At 40.8% G+C, this 9,934-nt stretch overlaps 1 long non-coding RNA gene across 1 annotated transcript; it reads right to left on the reverse strand.

Annotated features, from left to right (window-relative positions):
* Nucleotides 1-2,099: 2,099 nt before the first annotated feature.
* Nucleotides 2,100-8,356, reverse strand: LOC124018158. Its single transcript, XR_006835582.1, has 5 exons — nt 8,296-8,356; nt 7,986-8,088; nt 7,801-7,858; nt 6,972-7,094; nt 2,100-2,156 (listed from the first exon to the last, which is right to left on the reverse strand). It is a non-coding gene; the product is annotated as an uncharacterized LOC124018158 (long non-coding RNA).
* Nucleotides 8,357-9,934: the final 1,578 nt, after the last annotated feature.

Raw genomic sequence — 9,934 nt, forward strand, 5'->3', positions numbered from 1 at the left:
TTCCACTTAAGAATGATGGAGGCCACTGTGTTCTTGGGGACCTTCAATGCTGCAGACAATGCTGCAGACAGAACACGATCGACCATCTCTGGAGAGACCTGAAAATAGCTGTGCAGTGACGCTCCCCATCCAAACCTTCAGAGCTTGATAGGATCTTCAGAGAATAATGGGAGAAACTCCCCAAATACAGGTGTGCCAAGCTTGTGGCATCACACCCAAGAATACCCAAGGCTGTAATCGCTACCAAAGGTGCTTCAAGAAATACTGATTAAAGGGGCTGAATAGTTATGTAAATGTGATATGTGTTATTTTTTTACTATAAATTAGCAACGATTTCTAAAAACCTGTTTCTGCTTTGTCATTATGAGGTATTGTGTGAAAACAAAATGATTTAATCCATTTTAGAATAAGGCTGTACCCTAACAAAATATGGAAAAAGTGAAGGGTTCTGAGTACTTCCCGATTGCACTGTAGACACTAGTGCTACTTCAATAGGGTCTGTAGAGTATTATGTTCTTTACATTCAACCATTTATCAATGTGCTCCACCTTATAATATGATTTATCTTATATAAAGTTGTAATTATCTTTGGTTTAGATTTTTTGTAACATTATTTTAACATTATGCATTATGGACAAAGCTGAAAAAATGATTGATTTCGTATCATACACATAGTGTTTTACCACAGACTTTTATTTTGATGGTAAAATCTGAAAAACGGAAGTCTTGATGTTTCTGACAGGACAGTAACGTTACTGCCATGACGTTAATATCTCACAAGCTGTGATTTGTTGGTACAGTTCCCATCCACTTAGTAAATTCCTATTATCCTCTTGGCCAAATATGATGTATATACTGACAGGATGCATGTCTCCCTAACAATGGGATATGTTGTCAACAAAGTGGCACGGCGGGCTGTCTAGCTCCCACCTGTCTTTTCTTTGGATTGGTGGATACATCTCATTATTGTAATCATTTTTTGAATATTTGATGAGGGTTGTTGACGTCAACCGCCTGTTTTCAATAGATAGAGATGCTATGCTACTAGCCTCATGCCATGAATATGCATAGCCATCTTGAGGCGGCCCCGATATAAACAATTTTCCTCAAAGTTGCCAGGATGTCACATGTCCTACTTATATCAGTGCACTCCTAACAACTTAATTAAGCATTACGAAACTTCTATTCGACCAAATAAACCTCACATAGCAGATAAGCCATCCATTTTTGTTGTTGATACAATTCGACACTCTCTCATTGACCTCCATACAAAAACTCCTTGCTCGGCTAGGCTAGAGGCAAGGGACATACTCTTGTCACGGGCGGTGCCATACGTCAGATTTCAGCATGTATATGTGTGCACACAGCATCGAGAAGGAGCCAAACACCTGCTCAAGATTTTTTATAACTAACCCATTAATTAATTCATTGTCTATCTGTGGCCTAACTACAGTCATGGATGTTACCGCTTCATCAGGGAGCCACAAAGATGAGGTGATGTCTTCACTGAATTCACGTTATGTTTGCTATTTCATGCAGCCACAGAATATATAGAAGCTAAACCAATAATTTTTCACATTTAAACATTCTGAGATATCAATTCACGTAAAGTAATGACAATGGGTGTGTTTTGCAATGAAGGTCTACAGTATCCTCAACAGCACTTTGTAAGGTAGCAGCACCATGGTTTAGCTGGAGGACAGCTAGTTTCCGTCCTCCTCTGGGTACCTTGACTTCAATACAAAACGTAGGAGGCTCGCGGTTCTCACCCCCTTCCATAGACTTACACAGTAATTATGACAACTTCCGGAGGATGTGTTCTAACCTATCAGAGCTCTTTCAGCATGAACTGACATGTTGTCCACCCAATCAAAGAATCAGAGAATGAATATAGTACTGAAAGCATAAGCTACAGCTAGCTAGCACTGCAGTAAAAGGTAGTAGCTGAGTAGCTGACTCAAAGAATAGCTAGATATGCATCTGTTGGTCACAGATACCTTAAAAACAGGCATGCCAATTGCATGCTCCCTCAAAACTTGAGACATCTGTGGTGTTGTGTTAGACTGGCACAGCCAGGTGGACTGGGGACAGCAAGGAGTCATCAGGCCAGGTAGTCCTGAGGCATGGTCCTAGGGCTCAGGTTCTCCGAGGGAGTTCTCCGAGGGAGAGAAAGAAAGAAGAGAGAAGGAGGTAAGAAAGAGAGAAAGAGAGAGAATTAGAGGGAGCATACTTAAATTCACACAGGACACCAGATAAGACAGGAGAAATACCGCAGATATAACAGACTGACCCTAGCCCCCCAACACAAACTACATAAATGCTGGAGGCTGAGACAGGAGGGGTCGGGAGACACTGTGGCCCTGTCCGACGATACCCCCGGACAGGGCCAAACAGGCAGGATATAACCCCACCCACTTTTCCAAAGCACAGCCCCCACACCACCTGAAGGGTATCTTCAACCACCAATTTACCAGAGGCAGAGTTTGCCCACAAAGATCTCTGCCACGGCACAACCCAAGGGGGGGCACCAACCCGGACAGGAAGATCACATCAGTGACTCAACCAACTTAAGTGTCGCACCCCCCCATAGGGAAAGCATGGAAGAGCACCAGTAAGCCAGTGACTCAGCCCCTGTAATAGGGTTAGAGGCAGAGAATCCCAGTGGAGAGAGGAGAACCGTCCAGGCAGAGACAGCATGGGCGGTTCGTTGCTCCAGTGCCTTTCTGTTCACCTTCACATTCCTGGGCCAGACTACACTCAATCATAGGACCTACTGAAGAGATGAGTCTTCAATAAAGACATAAAGGTTGAGACCGAGTCTGCGTCTCTCACATGGGTAGGCAGACCATTCCATAAAAATGGTGCTCTATAGGAGAAAGCCCTGCCTCCAGCTGTTTGCTTAGAAATTCTAGGGACAGTAAGGAGGCCTGCTTCTTGTGACCGTAGCGTACGTGTAGTTATGACCAAATCGGAAAGATATGTAACTTAGTTTCATATTTATTTAGTTTAGTTACGGGATTTCTCAACTTACTGTATGTTTGCCAATCTGCTGTGTTACCAGACTTGTTTGCCATTCCCTTAACATCATCCTTCTCAGCCATACAGTTTGTCAATTAATCTTCTATCCATGGGGATAGCAGTCTTAACAGTCAGTTTCTTTATGGGTACATGCCTGTCAGTAACCGGAAGTAGCAATTTCATAAATGTTTTCAGTGCAGCGTCAGAATGTTCCTCATTACACACATCTTCAACATCGGAATCATTGCATCATCAATACCTCTTGTATGATTGCTTATACACTCTTAGTTCCAGTCTTTGGAAAGTTGGTTTTCCTAGATATGAAATCAAATCAAATGTTATTTGCCACATGCGCCGAATACAATACAACCTTACAGTGAATGTTTATTTAAAACCCTTCTCTTGGACTGGGGGCAGTATTGAGTAGCTTGGATGAATAAGGTGCCCAGAGTAATCTGCCTGCTAAGGCCCAAAAGCTAGAATATGCATATAATTAGTAGATTTGGATAGAAAACAAAACGGTTTGAATGATGTCTGTGAGTATAACAAAAATATGGCAGGCAAAAACCTGAGAAAAAAATCCAACCAGGAAGTGGGAAATCTGAGGTTTGTAGGTTTTCAAGTCTTTGCCTATCCAATATACAGTGTCTATGGGGTCATATTGCACTTCACAAGGCTTCCACTAGATGGCTTCCACTAACAGTCTTGAGAACCTTGTTTCAGGCTTCGACTGTGAAGGGGGAGCAAATAAGAGCTGTTTGACTAAGAGGTCTGTCAGAATACCATGAGCTAAGTCAGGCGGGCGGCTGTGAGAGCGAGCTGCATTCCTTTTCATTTCTAAAGACAAAGGAATTGTCCGGTTGAAACATTATTGAAGATTTCTGATTAAAACATCCTAAAGATTGATTCTATACATTGTTTGACATGTTTCTACGAACTGTGATATAACTTTTTGGACGTTTTGTCTGAACGAATTGCTCGCACATTGTGCATTTGGATTACTGGGCTAAACGCGTGAACAAAAAGGAGGTATTTGGACATAAATGATGGACTTTATCGAATAAAACAAACATTTGTGGAACTGGGATTCCTGGGAGTGCATTCCGATGAAGATCATCAAAGGTAAATGAATATTTATAACATTATTTCTGAGTTTTGTGACACCTTTCCTTCTTTGGAAAATGGCTGTATGTTTTTCTGTGACTAGGTGCTGACCTAACATAATCGCAAGGTCTGCTTTCTCCGTAAAGCCTTTTTGAAATCCGACTGTGGTTGGTTTAACGAGAAGTGTACCTTTAAAATGGTGTATAATACTTGTATGTTTGAGGAATTTTAATCATGAGATTTCTGTTTTGAGATTGGTGCCCTGCAATTTCACTGGCTGTTGGCTAACGTCCAAACATAGCATCAGAGAGGGATACACCAACAATGCAGTTTTACGAAAATACCTAAAACAAGTTAGAGATAAAAATAACAAATAATTAAAGAGCAGCAGTAAAATAACAATAGCGAGGCTATATACAGGGGGTACCGGTACAGAGTCATTGTGCTAGGGCACCAGTTAGTCGAGGTAATTGAAGTAATATGTACATCTAGGTAGAAGTAAAGTGACTATGCATGGCTAATAAACGGAGAGTAGCAGCAGCACAAAAATGGGGGTGGGGACAATGCAAATAGTCCAGGTAGCCATTTCATTAACTGTTCAGGAGTCTTATGGGGTTAGAAGCTGTTTAGAAATCTTTTGGACCTAGACTTGGTGCTCCGGTACCGCTTGCCGTGCGGTAGCAGAGAGAACAGTCTGACTATTCTGGAGGCTGGAGTCCTTTTTGGGCCTTCCTCTGACACTGCCTGGTATAGAGGTCCTGGATGGCCGGAAGCTTGGCCCCAGTAATGTACTGGGTCGTACACACTACCTTCTGTTGTGTCTTGTGTCACGGAGGCCGAGCAGTTGCCATACCAGGTGGTGATGCAACCATGCTCTTGATGGTGCAGCTGTAGACATTTTTGAGGATCTGAGGACCCATGCCAAATCTTTTCAGTCTCCCGAGGGGGAATAGGCATTGTCGTGTCCTCTTCGACTGTCTTGTTGTGTTTGGACCATGATAGTTTGTTGGTGATGTGGACACCAAGGAACTTGAAGCTCTCAACCTGCTCCACTACAGCCCCGTTGATGAGAATGGGAGTGTTCCCAGCCCTCCTTTTTCTGTAGTCCACAATCATCTCCTTTGTCTTGATCACGTTGAGGGAGAGGTTGATATCCTGGCATCACACATAAAGGAGTGCAATTACCTGATAGAATATTTCAAAGTTGCATAATGTTGCTTGTTTACTGACGAATGTCTGGTTTGGCCATTCCAAGTACCATGCTGTATACTTTCATGGAAATTCAAGGCAAATTTAAATGATCAATACATTTCTGCATAATGCACCTTTTGAATTAGTTCTGCAGAGATTTCATAGAACAGTATCGACAAGCTATCTTTTATGTTCCTTGTTTACTGCATCTAGGGCATTCCATTGCTATGGCTAGGCCACATGATGTTCTTCTTCCAAAACCTCAATGGCAGGCTTATATGATATAATATTAAGTAATCAAATTCATCAACCATAATTGTAGAAATACCAGAACTAATCTTGTTGGAGTAATGCCACTTTTGAGACATCCCATTGGCCAGACAATCCTTTAATAGTTTGCTTCATACAAAACTCTTTCTAGCTGTTGTAATACTGTCAGCGACAGATTCAATTGCCTCAGTCGTCGTGTAGTCAATGTCTGACATCAAGGAGTATTTTGTGACACTTCTCAGTGAGTGAATGGGTCGCTTGCGTGACCTCACTTAGCTGAAGGGAGGAGTTTGGGCTTTCTAGGACAGGTCTAGTTCCATTTTAAGAAAAGGTATCAAGAAATCAAACTGTGACGTCACATGGTTTAAAGCTCATTTCCTGCAATTCTACACATTTTGTCATGGGGTGCAAAAGAAAATGTTGTAGTTTTAAAGCACGTTTTCCTGCAATTCTACACATTTTGTCATGGGGTGCAAAAGAAAATGTTGTAGTTTTAAAGCACGTTTTCCTGCAATTCTACACATTTTGTCATGGGGTGCAAAATAAAATGTTGTAGTTTTAAAGCACGTTTTCCTGCAATTATAACAATATCTACGGGCTAAAAAAAAAAAAAAATTTTTTTTAGCTGACATGGGCTAGTTGATCTGGAATTTCTGACAAGTTATAAATACCTCTAAGGTATGACAATATGACAGGTGAGGTATGAGGTATGACAAAGCAATGGCTAACATGACAAGAGGAACTGATGATGCACTACCCAATTTCAAAATTGCACCGTGTGCATTTTACTATCACAACTTTCAAGAGTAAGTTTAAAGCCTGGGAACCACTGATCTACATGATCATCACCAGACTCTTCATCAACCATCTCCCTGGCCACTTTCCTCTGATCAAGCCATGAATTGTCCCTCTCCATCTTCGGAGGATGCATGCACTCAAAGACTTGGCCTCTATTGGTTAGTAAACAGCTGATCTCCTATCTTATACCGCCACATTGGTTATTATCACCAAGAACGAATATGTGCAGGAAAACAGTCTGACTGACAATAAGAAACAGCAATTATTCAAAATTGATGGAATAATTTGTTCTTTGGTTTATGCAAACTTTTCGGGCAAATACTGACCTTCTACCCACTGCCCTTGGGGTCAAGAACTGAAAAATGACCCACAGATGTAGCTAAGGACCTTTGTGATGCAGACAACTATTAGGAAAAGTGTCAGTCATATGGCACTAGTTTTAGGGCTGTGTTTCTAAAAAAGCTGTGTGTCATTCAATTACAATTATGCACATGGACACTATAACCAGGTAACTGCTATGCAACCGAAGCTGTTAACATTTTAATAAACCGGCATCTGACCTAGTTTCATTATCGTTCAAAACTCATTACCTGGTTGGTGCCGAAGAACGACTGGCACTGCGACTTCCTCTAGCCATTTTATTATGCGGATAATATGTTCTTCACAACTTCAAACTGTTTCTGCCAGGATCGTCTGGTCCTCTTCTGAAGCCTCTTGTAAACGCAAATAGAATGTATGTTAGCACGCACACGTGCCTAATGACCTGTGTGGATTGCGCGTGCGCAGACATACCGGTAAATTCTCACTCATGAGTAGAGGCGATTACCTATTTACTGAAGTACAGTACGTTTTTTTATCACATAACAAACAAAATATGTAGTTTGTTCCTTCTAAAACTCTGACAACAGTTTTAGAGAATGGTAAACAGAATGGTAAACAGATTATGAAAATGTTCTACTCTGGCTAATACGATGGCAAGCATGATAATCTTTCAGTGACGTTCCAGTGTCGCCAAATATCTGTTGTCAACATCTATCGTCAACATTTTATGCCGTAGCAAACAAAGTGTCTTTCTACATGTAACATTTCAACAGACAAATTGTAGAACAATATGACAATCTTCTAACCAATATCTATCGGTCACTTGCTGATGTAATTGCCTTTGGCCACATGATGGCGCTGAAATTCCATCAGAAAGTAAGTCAACCCTCAGCATTTGATCGAACTATGATTAGAATGAAGATTACATTTCAAAGTTCTTCTGTTATATAATAACTCCCATCAGTTGTTAATTAATTATCATGTATTTTTATATAGACAACTACTTAACTAAACAATTAATAAGTTCTGTAAAACATTATTAATTGAACGGAATATCATCATCATGCAGATGCAGATACAATCAGTAGGCAAGAATACCTCAACTGCACAACGGATCTCTCTCCATGCTCCCTCCACGTGGACTCATGGCACACTCCTGAGAGAAAAGGCAAGAGAGAAAAGGCAGTTAATAGCTCCGACGAGGATGCTGTGTACAGGTTGCTGGCTTGGACTCAGGTCTCACGGCAGAAGTGGTGAAGGACCATACTGAATGCCATTTTCACCATTACTTCAGCCGGTCAGAGGGGGTTGAGGTTCACACTGTTCTCGGCCGAATTATCCCTCCCGTGCATATAGATAACATCTGTGGTCACCTTTTGCCGTAACCTCAAGAGAGGACAGACCAGAACAACAGTTAGGTTTAGGGCGTTTCTGATTCAAGAAATCCAGACAGATTATGTACTATATGACAAATGACAAATTATTCACTGTATGACAAATTATTACTACTACCCATATTCTTCATACAAATTTCTAAACCAACACACATTTGAAACCATATTTATTTTCTTTCAAATTTATCACGACTCCTACCGAAGGTGGCTCCCCTTCCTGTTCGGGTGGCGCTCGGCGGTCGTCGTCACCGGCCTACTAGCTGCCACTGATCTTTTCCTCCCCCTCCTTGTCTGTTTATTCGTTATACCTGTGTTTAGTTAGGTTAATTAGTTGGGCTTTATTATCCAGCCGGCCCGCCTGCTGGGTGTGCGGGATTGTTTTATGTGTACACGCCTGTAAGTCACGGTTGTTCGTGTACGTGAGTTATTCGGGACTGTTTAGTTCCCCTGTGTTTTGGGGCATTTGTTTGAGTGGCGTCGTTTTCACCTGTGTGGTGAATAAAGTATAGCGCTACTCTGAACTCTCTGTTTCCTGCGTCTGACTTCTTCCTCCACTACATTACAAAATTGGCTTTTATTCCCCTATCATCTTGTCGATCTCACTGCAGAGTTACAGGACCAGGGAGTTTAGACCACTAATCCTTAGGAAGATTTCAACCATTCAGCAGACCTAATCTGGTGAGATTTGTTATTGAAGCAAAACAGAAAAACAACAAAACAAAACAACCAGCCATACACTTCTGCATATATCATTTGACACACTTCTATATTTTTCACTCGAGATGGGTAAAACGTAGTCAAACATTACCAACATCTGTTTTCCTTTTACAGTCAGGAATGTTAAGAAAATCGATTTGCATATTTACCAAAAGGCCTCAGAGGACAGGTGGACACACATTGTGATTCATGCGACCCAAGATAACAAACATCAACACTGCCTGTTAAATCAAAATAACAAATCAAATTTGAACCCTTGATAACTCCATCTTAACTTAATTGTTTCCCATAAGGTAATTCAAGGAATAGTCTAATTGACTACATTTACATTTAAGTCATTTAGCAGACGCTCTTATCCAGAGCGACAGTTGTGCCTCATTCAGGGGTAGCGCACCCTCTTGGTCCTTGTCATGGTCATAAAATAAGAACTTCAGAAAATTCCATTTGTGTGCCCTTTAAGGTGTATCCTTTCTAACCTGTGAAAAACAAACTAAACCAAATGAAATAGACTCCTTACGATATATTGAACACAGTGTTAACTGCACTAACACATATTCAAAACGTAGGGTAAAAACAAACAAAAATAGCCAGGCCTTACTTAATTTGGGAGCTCCCTTAACAACTAGTAGACTTCCATCAGTCCTGGAAGAAAACATCTTACTTAAGACACATCAGTGTCCCATAAGTGGAATAAACACCTTTAAAAACAAAACAAATCCCAGAATCCCTTTCCGGTTTACCATACCAATCTTATTCTTACCTGTTGCATTAATGTAGTCAAAAAATAAAACCTGTTGTTTAACAAATCTGTTAGAACCTTCCATTTATTTTTGCTGGTTTATCAGCTTAATATCGGTACTAAAACGTTTATATGGATCTACCTTAATTTTAAACACTGTCCCTCGTAGATTGTTTTAAATGACATTACCTTCTTTGCTTAAATTCAGTGGTGTTACCCAAACTATAAAATGTAGTAATAATAATTGGAAATTGTAAAAACAAACCATCTCCACTCAACAATTCATACTTCTACTTCAAATTTCCCATTTTGACCCTTACAGTCTGTTTGAGTTCAGTGAGCACTACTCACCTTCACTTGCGGCTTAACCATTTTGTCGGTC

This window comes from Oncorhynchus gorbuscha, unplaced genomic scaffold (assembly GCF_021184085.1).
Source record: "Oncorhynchus gorbuscha isolate QuinsamMale2020 ecotype Even-year unplaced genomic scaffold, OgorEven_v1.0 Un_scaffold_403:::fragment_2:::debris, whole genome shotgun sequence".
Taxonomy (NCBI): domain Eukaryota; kingdom Metazoa; phylum Chordata; class Actinopteri; order Salmoniformes; family Salmonidae; genus Oncorhynchus; species Oncorhynchus gorbuscha.